This window comes from Ursus americanus, chromosome 9, assembly GCF_024610735.1.
Source record: "Ursus americanus isolate L20-20 chromosome 9, mUrsAme1.1.p, whole genome shotgun sequence".
Lineage (NCBI taxonomy): Eukaryota > Metazoa > Chordata > Mammalia > Carnivora > Ursidae > Ursus > Ursus americanus.
Genome location: NC_142135.1, coordinates 17,570,863 through 17,583,425, shown reverse-complemented (window position 1 = coordinate 17,583,425; position 12,563 = coordinate 17,570,863). Strand labels below are relative to the sequence as shown.

At 39.5% G+C, this 12,563-nt stretch overlaps 1 long non-coding RNA gene and 1 other non-coding gene across 2 annotated transcripts in view; both read right to left on the bottom strand.

The window, feature by feature from the left end:
* The window catches only part of LOC148109425 (uncharacterized), a 229,174-nt gene that overhangs the window by 102,861 nt on the left and 113,750 nt on the right, over positions 1–12,563 (bottom strand). The window lies entirely within an intron of this gene.
* Positions 7,950–8,053, bottom strand: LOC123797988 (U6 spliceosomal RNA). Its single transcript, XR_006781143.1, has one exon. It is a non-coding gene; the product is annotated as a U6 spliceosomal RNA (small nuclear RNA).

Genomic DNA, 12,563 nt, shown 5'->3' with positions numbered 1-12,563 from the left:
TACCAGTATATTTTCAAGCTTCCTAACATTTGTCCTCCATGAGGAATGAGATCTAGTTACTTATGCTCCCAGTTGTCATATAATAGGTACTAACAACTCTTCACTGAGTAGAAAAGAAAATAGTGTTTTTGGTCGCATGAGTGCCCAGTGTTTCTCTTTTTTCCATTTGTTGTAGGTGTCAGGGCAGCCTTGTTCCACACAGCACTCCGGTGCTTCTATTAGGTTCTTTCCCAAAAGTTTCTCTTAACACATTGCTACAGCTGTGTTCTTGCTTCTGATCCATCATATGGACAGAATGGCACTTCCGTGAAAGTTTCAGGGAGCTTTCAACTGATACCAATGTTGAAATGTAAAGCATCGATTGAAACCAAGAGTTTCAGCTCTCAGACATAGAACAACTATTCTGGTTATCTATTAACATTTAACAACCAACCACAGAACTTCGTGGCTTAATACAGCCACTTACCATTGTCTCTCATGGTGCTGGAGGTTTGGACATTCAGCTGTGTATTTCTCATACAATTACAGTGAGGTTGCAGATGGGGCTGGAGGCATATGGAGGCTTCTTCACACACATGTCCAGAGTCTGAGCGAGCATGGCTAGCACAGCTGGGGCCTGGTGCAGCATCTCTATATATAGCCCCTCCACATTTCTAGCATGATGATCTCAGGGCTCCAAGAAAGAATGTTCCAAGGAAGTGGAAGCTGCCAATATTTATGGAGTTGGCCTGGAAATTGGCCTAGTGCCATGTTTATAATATCCTATTGGTCATTGCAGTCACAGATCTTACCCAGATTCAGAGTGGGAGGAGTTTCATTACAGTTGGATTTTCATTGGTTCCATCAAAAAAAAAAAAAAAAGAAAAAGAAAAACGAGGGCAGTCCGCAAGTGAATGGTTACTCATCTTGTGGAGCACGGGCACGTGTTGGGAAAAGGGCAGAGACTGACAGTTCCTGATGAGGTTAAGTATCTATATTTCAATTTGAAAATAACACCTAAGAAATCAGAGTTTTGCTAGATAAATTCTCAAAATCTGAAGGAATTATATTTGAACCTTTGAATTATAAACACAATAGATATGTATATAAGTCTATATACAAGCCTTAATTCAAAATCTGACTTCTAGAGTCTGTTTGCTTTTAACAAGTTTAACTTAAGGTTAATTTAACAAGGTTAATTTTCAAAATTCAATCGTTACAGGTGAATGGTGGAAGAAATAAAATATAGTGCTTGATTTGAACAGGGTCACTTATCAAATAATCCCAAACAAAAAAACCAACCTGTATTCTTCAACCAATATAAGGAAACCTTCTACAGTCACAACCAAACAGATACTGTACATATGGGAAGACTGAGGAATGGCTAAAATGCTGACCCATAGCAGTCAATCTCTCCAACAGACACAAAAATGTGAAGTTATGAAATAAACTACGGTAGAAGAGATCTTTTGAGCCATTGGCAACAGTTAAAACAATTTGTTGATTGGCAATTATAGCAGGGAAGTTCCAACCTCCTCACTGCCAAGCAGCTCACGTAATTTAAGAATCAGCTTGGCACCTGTGAGCTAACCTAACTGTTGAGAAGGGGATGGCTTGCAATGAACCTTGACATCAGACCTGGAAGATCTCCCCAGTGCCAGCCCTCTAGTCCAAATTTCACTGTGCATCGAAATTATTTGGAGATCCTGGTAAAACACAGACTCTTATTTAGTGGATCTGGGTTAAGTGCAGAGATGCTGCATTTCTAACAAGCTTCCAGGTGATGCTGATATGGCCAGTCTCTGGACCATCCTTTGAGTAGCAGGATTCCAGCCAACATATCATTTTAGTGAACTATGAAAACTGTAAGTAAACTTGAGATGGAAGTTTTTATGATTCAAAAGTCCTATGAGGTGAGACAGCAAGTCTCATTATGGAAATTAAATAAATTACATATAAAGTTCAAGAATTCTAAAGCTGGTAGAGACCCTACAGTTTTTTAATAAAGTAACTGAAATTAAGGAAGACAACCTAGCCGGGGCGCCTGGGTGGCACAGCGGTTAAGCGTCTGCCTTCGGCTCAGGGCGTGATCCCGGCGTTGTGGGATCGAGCCCCACATCAGGCTCCTCCGCTATGAGCCTGCTTCTTCCTCTCCCACTCCCCCTGCTTGTGTTCCCTCTCTCACTGGCTGTCTCTGTCTCTGTCAAATAAATAAATAAATAATCTTTAAAAAAAAAAAAAGACACTATTAAAAAAAAATAAAAAAAGGAAGACAACCTAGCCAATCAGTACCAAGTCATAGCTGTGCAATGTATTTTTGTTCTAGACTGTCTCTGGTTAACCAAGATGGCTACATACCTCGAGAAGGGATTATCAAATTGTACGAGAAGATCAAAGGACTGGTGACATCAATGACAGTTTTCCACAGAGCTCATCATAAATGTAGTGACAAAAATATAGAATCACTACAATGATAGGTTTATAACATTCTGGCATATTCCACTCTGATTACAAAGAGCTCACTTGTGTCATTCCTATGATAAAGATCTCACTTAAGAAAAGAAGTATCACATACCCACTGTTACTTGTTTTGGCAAGCCACCCATACTGCTATTAGAGAAGAAAATTTAGCATGAGATAACAAGTCTCCACCCAGCCATGCACATCTGTCAGATTCTTTCTCCTACACACCCGTTCTGGAGGGTTGAGTATAACATAGCCGCAAGCTCTATCACTCTGCTCTTAATTAGGTGGGAAAATTGACTAACATTTAAGAGATATTGTAGGATTTAATATTGGTGTGTGTGTGCGTGTGTGTGTGTATGTGTGTGTGTGCTTACATACCTATCTATTTATTTGTATCTTTCTAAATGTCTGTCTATGGATAAACAAGACCTTTTTTAAAGAAGGCTCTAGAATTTGAATTAGATCACAATAAGTCAAGAGAAGTGAGTGGGAGACTTTTCAGCACCAACTTATGGAAAAGGGATTGTTTTCAAAGGAGTTTTATAGGAGAATTGGTCATCTGGCTTTTCCCAAAAAGGGCCTGGGGAAATAAAGTCCTAGCAACTCAAGTCTCTCCAGAATGACCCTCAGCTTTGGTTACTTGAAAATGATCCGATTTTAGGACTGTGATTTCAAAGTGCAGAAAAGGGGATTTGCTTCCAGATACTTCTTCTCTTATTACTAATGCTAATCTTTCATGTCACATGAAGAAACAGACTGCAAATGCCAACACCCCTGTTGATTGTTGACTTATTTTCCTTCATTCAGTTTAACTTAGTATTTCTGAATTTATTGAGTACAATGTGCCCACTACCTCTACTGTCTACCATGGAATAAGACTGACTAAGACATGCTCTTGGCCTAGGTTTTCTAAAAGCAAAGCTCAGGGCAAGGATAAAAGCACTGACACACATTTGGGGGCTGGGTGCAAGCTCAACTGACATGCACTTAAAAAATAGAAGTAAAGCAAGAAAAGGTGAGAAACAATCATTGAGTTCCTCTGCTGGCCATTTCCTCACTCAGTCTCAGAGAAACCACTGCGTGCTGTGAGGATGGTTTTAGAGCACATAGCCCTTTCTCTGGAGGGCTCCACAGAAAACACATCTCAGAGTAGTTCACAGAAAGGAGAGGAGAAGGAAGGTATCGGCCTGTTCCCTCCCATCTCTTGCTTCGGCTGGTCAGGGTTTATCTCTGGGGGTCTGACTCCTTCAAACACCCAGTTCACATCATCTGTTCCCCTGTGATCCCTCAGTAAGGCAGATCCCATGTCACCTTTTCATCCAGCTCTGAAGAAGAAGGGCATGTGTCATGAATAGAGCTCAGCCTGAGACTTCAAATCAGACTCCAAGCAGGTGATTCAGGAAGCTCAGTGAGGGTGCTGCAGTAAGTGATATCAGTGTGGTCTGGGAGGCAGGTGATATTTTGGAAAAATGAAGCAGTCAAGAATATCTGAGGTGAAGCAAAAGGCTTCTGTTAACACAGTCAGCTCTTCATTGCATCATGTCTCATGCCTTCCAGAACATCTGGCTACTCTACTACATTATGAGGCATCCATTTTATTTATGTTTTTTTCTTTTCTGAGAAAATGAAGACACTCACTTCTTCCCAAAAAGGATAATTATAGAGCCTCCTTCAATATGTTAGTTAGCTAGCTGTCATGTCTTGGAAGCCTAAGGTGATAGGACACGAAAAAACAAGCTCGTGTCTGCTAGGTATCTATAGGGATAAATCGATCTAGGAATCAAGATATGGTTTAATAGAGTGTCTAGAATCCTGTGACAGAAGGCTGTGTGAACACTGTGGCATAGAAATGACACTGAAGCTCTATGAACCTCACATTGTTCATTCTTCATGTAAAATGGGGATACATGACCAATTGGCCAGGCGGTAGGGTTCACACTGATCATGAAATATAAGTGTTTGAATACTTAAAGTCATGACAGACGTGTGAGAGACTACTAACACAGTTACTAAATCAGCTGTGCTGGGTTTTCCTCTCACTGGCTCTCAGCTGTCTCAGTGTCTGAGAAAAACTTGTTCTATCTGACTTTTTCTATGAGGGTACTGCTTGGAATAAGTGGGATTAATGGGAGATTATTGCTTATGTTCAGAAATTTCCATACTATGGAGGCCATATCACTTCAACTACACAGCTTTCTTACTCTCCTGAATGGGGAAGTCATTTGTGCCATCACTGTTCTGGATGAAGGCAGAGTCCTCAAATGTGAAACTGGCTCTAAGATGCCACACTATTCACAGGCAGGAAAATAGGGAAACACTGAGGTATTTAAAGGTTCTGGAAAATATCCCTCGTCCTAAGGAATTAGCCTCTGGCATGTGGAAGATGACCAGAACTTACAAGGTAGTGCTAGATCAGGACAGAAGATGACATGACAGAGATTCAGGTCAAGGCAGTTACGTTTCTGGCATTCTTTGGCTTGTCTTGACTACAGTTACCTTCTCTTCCAATGCTGTCCTAACAAGAATAAGGAAGTTCAGTTACAAAAATTGGTCCACAAAGTTGGAAGATAAGCTATAGTAGGACAGACAAATTATAGAGATATACACATCTTTCCTGCTTCTGTCCACTAGGGATAAGCTGATCCCCTCAATACGGGGTAAAGTTTACTCTAATAAGAGGGTAAGTAGCTCTCAATGTGGTATCTGGAAGATAGTGGGAATCAGAAGCCCAGTGCAGGTTCTTTTTTTTCCCTTCTGAAGAGAAAGACACCTCTCACAGCAACAACACTAGCCTTTTACAAGAATTTATCTCAAAAAGGCAGTAAAGATATTTGTTTTGGGCCCTAGCCACTGACAAAAACATAATTACCTCACCAGATAAACCACTGTATATTTGCCAGGAAGTCATATAAAGGATGGCAGTCGAAGAGTAATGAAAGATGAGTCTTATGTTCTCCTCTACATATAGCAGAGCTGGAAAGATATCTATTGATGGAGGTCCAGAGGTTGGGAAGTTCTGGTCAGGGCAGCCTGATGTAAAATTGTGAAACCATGATTTCACTCGATATGCCCGTTGCATTTTTGAAATCCACAGAACACTCATGCAACCTCATCCAAAGTTCAGCACAGCCTGCTATTACTCCCATTTTTCAGATGAATGAACTGAGGCTCGGGATGGGCAACTGACTTACCAAAGTCATATACACTCCTCAGTTAGAACCAGAATGAGAGCCTAAGCCTTCTGATTCTTTCTATGATTTTCAAATGTGTAACAGCTATTTCTATAGTAGTAGCTGGGTGAAGGATAAGAGATGAGATGAAAATCTGGACATCAACATAGTATATAGATTTTCCTAATATGCCTTCAGAGGCTCACAAGGGGCACACACCCCAAGCAATCTTTCCCCATTAACTAGGAACTATAGAACATACATAAAGAAAATAACAGAGCACAAAGACTTACAATAGAAGTCCAAGCAGTGGCATCATGTGTAGTAGAAAACCTCGCCTACAGTAGATCAGAAATACCAGTCCACCACACTGCCCTCTGGTCCTATCCCCCATTCCTAAGGCACGGAGTGAGCGAGTCGGGAAAGTGGGCTGCCTTCAGATTCCCTTTTCAATCTGGAGTGCACACTGTACGAGTCTGTACTGGATGAGCTGTGAGGGATTAGGGTGGGAAAAGTGAGAAAGGGATTATGTCCAGGTTCTGCCACAGCAAGTTCAGTTGTTGTCTGCCTTCTGCTGGGTCTCTGCTGAAATCCAAGCCGTGCTGATGTGTTGACATATTGGATACCCATGAAGCTTTTCCTAACACCTAGATGAGGAAACTGAAAGCATAGCAGAGGAACAAGAATCTGCTCATGAATTAGGTTTGAGCCAGTGCCTGACCACGGCAGTATTTCACAGGAAACAATTTCATGCAGAAGAAGCATTAAGGCCCCTTGGCTCTGGCTCAAACCCAACATCAAAGAATGTAAATGTTTTGTGAGTAGTTGGAGTAGATAATATCTTTCCGGTAGGAAAAATAAATGGGTAGATCTAGCACCCACAGAGACTCGCAAAACAATGTGCTTGTTGACCAGACCATTCCAAAACAGACCCTCACTCTGGCAGGGACTAGAGCCAATGGTATCTTGCTCCTTGCATTCAAGTTCCTCACCTGTTACTGGGAAGTGAGTTCACGAGTATACCTATCTTGTTGAGTTGGGGTTAACTAATTTGCATTTTTATTTTAATTTAATCTTAAAGAAAATCATACTTGAAACCTAGCATTAAAAATATAGAAAGTAATAGCTGTAAAATGTCACCAACTAGTTTTTCAAACAAGGAGTTAGGGGCTTAGAGGTGTCAAAGACTATTCCCAAGGTCTAGACCATTAGTGACAGAGTTAATGAAAGCAAGCGTTATATGTGCTGGGTGTCTATTATGCACCACACATGGCAAAGCACTTCACACAATGTTCTCTTAAAACTTCATCACAATCCATTTACTTCTACAGATGAAGAATATAACAATTTGAGAAGTGAAATGATTTGTCTAAATTGTAATAAGCTGCAGTGATGAATTTCAACCCCAAGATACGATATGAGCCAGCCATGCTTGGCTCAGCCTACGCTCTAGTTAGAAGTCCAGGGCACTCAATTTGCTGACTAATTCAAGGTAGCAGAGCTGGAGAGCTGTGGTCCCATAAACAGTTGGTCATGAGGTAATATGCGATGTAGCCTACCTCTTTGTACTATTCTCTCTCTTTCTCTCATATTCTTTCTTTCTCTCATAACCCCCTCTGCACTCCCCCCCTGCCCCGCATCATCCTCAAGCCAGCTGGCCTGGATAATTACTAAGTTAAAAAACAAAAAAGGCATATTCCAAGTATTGTAATTATATATTTTCAAACTGCTTCAGTATCTTCATTTCATTTGGAAGTCTACTAATTTTTATGTAATCTAAGATTATTAAGCACCATAAACTATCTTCCATTTTAGAGTCCTTCATTATGCTTGCTTCTGAATCATTCTCTGAAAGCATAGCCTATATTGCATAAGTCCTCCTCTAAACAAACCTTCCATGCTTTTTCCTTCTCTCTGATTTAGTCTGTTATTGTAAACCTGGGTTTTAGGACTCTCCATTATATATACTCTCCCTCCAACTCATCCTGACCTCCTAGTGCCCTATGAAGGGAGCATATAGCCAGGCTTTCTGAACTTTACTTTTTAGGTTTGTATACCTCTGATCTCTGAGCCATTGATTATTCTCTTTCCTATCACCATAGTAATAAACACTTCTTTCCCTACCTCTTCCACCCTAGTGGAAGACCCACACATCTGTCAAACCACATCACAAACACCATCTTCCCCAAAACAGAATTTGCCTTCTTCCTTCTATGAATTCCCATAGCATTTTTTTTCTTGGTTAATTACCATAAGTTAGGTTCCCCAGAAGCAGACTCTAAAGATTTGCATGAAGGCATTTTTTTTCTTTCATAATTAAGACTTCATTGGCTGGAAAATGTGGGATGCTTCTTGAATTCACATGTCATCCTTGTGCAGGGGCCACACTGATCTTCTCCGTATTGTTCCAATTTTAGTATATGTGCTGCCCAAGGCATTTTGTTGGGGAAGCAAGTTGTGCAAAGAAGTCGGGCTGCAAAACTATCTGTACTAGGGCCACAGCCAATCCCTTGGGGAGCTCTGGAGCTGTGAGCAAGAGAGTCAAGGCCTTTATCTCTGTCGTCCACCAGTCATTGGCTGTGAAGACCTTGTGCAAGGAACACATAGGGACTACTGAGCTGTGAACTGTCAGCTGTTAGTACTCCTGGGGAATGAAGACTCTGTCTGAAAAGGATAGAAGGCAGGGATAGAAATGTGAGTGATACACCACTGTATCCACTGCATCAACCGAGAAGGAATCTTGCACCCTCTGCTTTGTAGGTCATGGCTTTATCTTCTGGAAATGAGAAAGAAGTATTTCCTAAGTATTTTCTGAATTCCTTGTAGCTGTTTGTACAGGCACAAGAGATGCTGGGCAAATAATTTGCTGAGATAATTTATCTTGTGCTCTGTCACAGAACTTTCACTTTAAAGATACACTAATGAGGTATGTCCGACGCATCCTCTCTCTATTTTGTAGAGGAGAAAAGTGAGGCATAGACTGATAACTGGAGTTGGTCGATAGCACAGTTCATTTAAAAGTTTCTTTTTTTTTTTTAAGACGTTATTATTTATTTTTGAGAGAGAGTGAGAGCAGGAGCAAGAGAGAGAACACACACAGAGGGAGAGGGAGAAGCAGACTCCCTACCGAGCAGACAGCCCGAAGTGGGGCTTGATCCCAGGACCCTGAGATCATGACCTGAGTCAAAAGCAAACACTTAACCAACTGAGCCACCCAGGTACCCCCATTTAAAAGTTTCAATGAGAAAACGTAGCTCTCAGGACTCTCAGGCTGATTGTCTTTGGGGGAAAAATGTACTCAATTAACCAAATACAAATAGTAGCTCAAAATAGGGCTACAGTTAGGTCAAGAGTTAATAACCTTGCTCCCTAAACCCCTTCTCAAAAATTCCTGCTTCTGGACCTCCCTGAGGTGCCTCAACTTGGTAAGTTATTAGACTTCCTTTTGGCACATATTCACATGCAAAGAGCCAGAGCTTTCAACTGAGATTTAAAACAACTTTGGCTCATTGCCCAGGGCTCATACTGTACAAAGAGCAGAGAGCATCCTCCAAGAATCTTTAAAACTATCACTATGAGGAAGATGACCTGAAGTATAATCCCTGAAATCATTTTTCAGGAGACATGCCACAGTCATAAAAACAGGCGAAGTCATAAAGAAGCCTTTTTTAAGACAACAATGTCCCCTTCCCTCTCCCATCCTTGTTCCTACCCCCACCTCCCAAAAACACTCTATTACCCTTACCCACCCAAAATCATAGCTTTAGCAGAGAAAATCACCTATGATGTAGCCTATTTCTAGGAAATCACCAACCCCAGCTGTGTGCATGAATCTGTTTCTGTTGCACAGATGTGGCCTGGTACTTAGCAGGATTTCTTTTTCACTGCCGCTGCTAAGAACTCCAGAAGATTGAGGCAAGAGCAGGCCTGCTTCTACTCCCTGCAAAATTAAGTTCTGGGCATCGTCACCTTGGCTGGTTCCCTCCTTTTCCTTGGATTCTTGGCATATGGAAAGAAATCTGTACATAGACATCACATATAAGTACTTGTGTCCTGGTTATATATACTGAGTTGTTAGAGCAGTGGTAGTCTTCCATTCAATGTCAAATCAATTGTCCTTCAATGTGGCTTTTTTGGTCATACTCCTGCTCAAGGACCACCAAACACTCCTGATCATAACACCAAATCCTGAGCCTAGATCTGCTGATCCTCCACGAACTAATTTCAAGCTGCTCGTTAAGTTCTATTGCCCACTGCTCCTTGGCACAAGTTCTACATCTCAGCAAAATCATCCAATTGGTTCTTATATTAGAAGCATTTTCCAAGATTTCCAGGAAAGGTCCCCTCAAAACACTCTGGCCACTGACAGGTACTTTACGATTCTCCAAATGCTGGAAATATGACCATAGAAACCAAAGTTTGTGTTCTGTTAATAGAAACTGCCCAACAGATTTCCAGCTCTTGAATCTCAATTTATTAACATGTTTCAGTGACAACAAATTCACCTGCTGGCCTGGAGATGACACTCACAATTGTCACAGAGACCATATTCATAGTTTATATTTTCACATAGACACACACACACACACACACACACACCTCTTACATTTTCACACTTGCAAGTTTTTGTGATGCTTCCCCCCACCCCGGCTGAAAAGCCATTTCTTGATACACTGGTTTTAATCTTAGTGAGGCTTCAACATCCAACTAAGTTGCCATCCTCCTTGAAGACGTCCGGTGACCCACTGCTTAGCCCATAGGGTGGTTCACATCGTTTTATGCCTTGTATTATTTGTGTTCACATCTCTTCCTCTCTCTATTAATTAGTAAGCTGGGACAAGGGCAGAAACCCGATATCAACCATTCTCCTGTTCCAACCATAACTGGCACAACACACTGGGACAAAGTCAATGTTCAATGAAGAATCAAAAAAGCATTAGGTATATCTTCCAACAGTCACTGCAGTATATATAAAACAAATCTGGTAAATACTTCAAAACATTTTTGTTACCTTTTTACCATATGTAAATATATGTATATTACTATACTATATATAGTATACTATATATACTATATATATATATACTACTAAGTATTTATGTTGAAAATTTGTAAAAAGTGGTTGAAGGCATGTAATCATCTCTAGGAATATAGAACATAATTTACACTCGAGAAACAACCACATCCCCCTGCCTCACAGTCAACTCTTAAAAGTAAGCACTATTCTGATATCTACCAGCTTAAAGCACTTTTCATCTCTTTATATGAATGGAATAGTATAGTATGAACAACTGTGTGTCTATTTTTTTTTGCTCATTATTATGATTATAGATTTATCCATTTGATTGTGTCATAGCCTTTGTTCATTCTTTTTATTGCTAAATGATATTCCATTGTATGAATTTGTAACAATTTATTAATGGTAACGGATATTTGGGCTGTTTCTAGTTTTTGGAAATTATGAATAAAGTTCTCTGAACATTTGTGTATGTGTCTTTTGGTGCAATGTGCACACACTCTGTTACATATTTAGCAAGCATGGCAACAGCCAAGCCACTGTGTATGCATACACTCAACTTTGGTTGACATTACCATACAGTTTTCAAAGTGGTTTTACCAATTTGAACTACCATCGATATTGTGTGAGAGATCCTGTTGCTTTATTTCTTCACTAGCACTTGACATTGTCAGATATTTAAAATTTTAATCATTCAGATGGGCTTATAGGGCTTAGTATGGTTTTAATTTGCATTTCCCTGATGATAAATAATGCTTTCTGGCCACCTGTGAAATGTCTATTTAAGTCCCTGACGTGTGTTTAAATTGTACTGTTGTATATGTCTTATTAATTTGTGATATTTTTAATATACAATTATTTTTTGATACAATTTCTTTGTCAGATCTATGATTACAAATCTCCTCCATGCTGCCATTTGCATGATAGCTCTCTTAATAGTATGTTTTGATGAATAAATATTATCAATTTTCATTAAATCTAATACATCAATCTTTCACTATATGGTCAGTGATTGTGCATGTGTGCCTGAGTGTGTTCTTGTTTAAGAAATCTTTGCCAAACTTAAGATCATGAAGGTTTTCCCCCATATTTTCTTTAGAAGCTTTGTAACTTCACCTTTCAATTTTAGGTCTCCAGTACGTACGAGGTAAATTTTTGTGCAGGGTAGGAGAAAGGTGTCAAATTAATTTTTATAGAATATACAACTACTCTCAAGGCATTTATCTAAAAGATCACATCCCCCGCCCCCCCCCCCCCCGCACTGCACTGCACTGCCACAATACTTTACTATAAATCAATGACAATTTATGCTTGGGTCTAAAACTAGCTATTCTATTATGTTCCATTTGTCTATATCTCTATCTTTGTGCCCAAATAATAACTTTAAATTACTGTTTTATTATTGTTTTATTTTTAAATCTGTTAGTTCATGCGTTTGTTCAACATTGTTCATCTTTTAGATTATCTTTGATACTTTTAGGTGTTTGGATTTCTATATGTATTTTAGAATTTAGCTTGCCAGTTTCCACAAAAAAATTGCCATATGTGCTATGTAATTAGAGTTTTATTGATTCTATATGTCAGTTTAGGAAGAATTGACATCTTTAAAATATTAAATCTTCAAACACACGAGTCTGGTATATACTTCCATCTAGTTAGATATTTAAAAAAATTTTCTCCATAATACCTTACAGTTTTCAGTGGAGTATGAATGACTTTTGCTAAGTTTATTCTGAGACATTTGATATTTTTGTGCTATCATAAATGAAATGTTTTCTAATGTTCAATTTGACTTGTTTATTACTAATAATTCAAAGTAATCATTGAATTTTACATGTCACTTCACATCCAACAATGCTATTTTCAGTTATTACATGTACTTTTTTATCTATAGAATTATTTTGCATGTTTAATACACACAGTGACGTTGT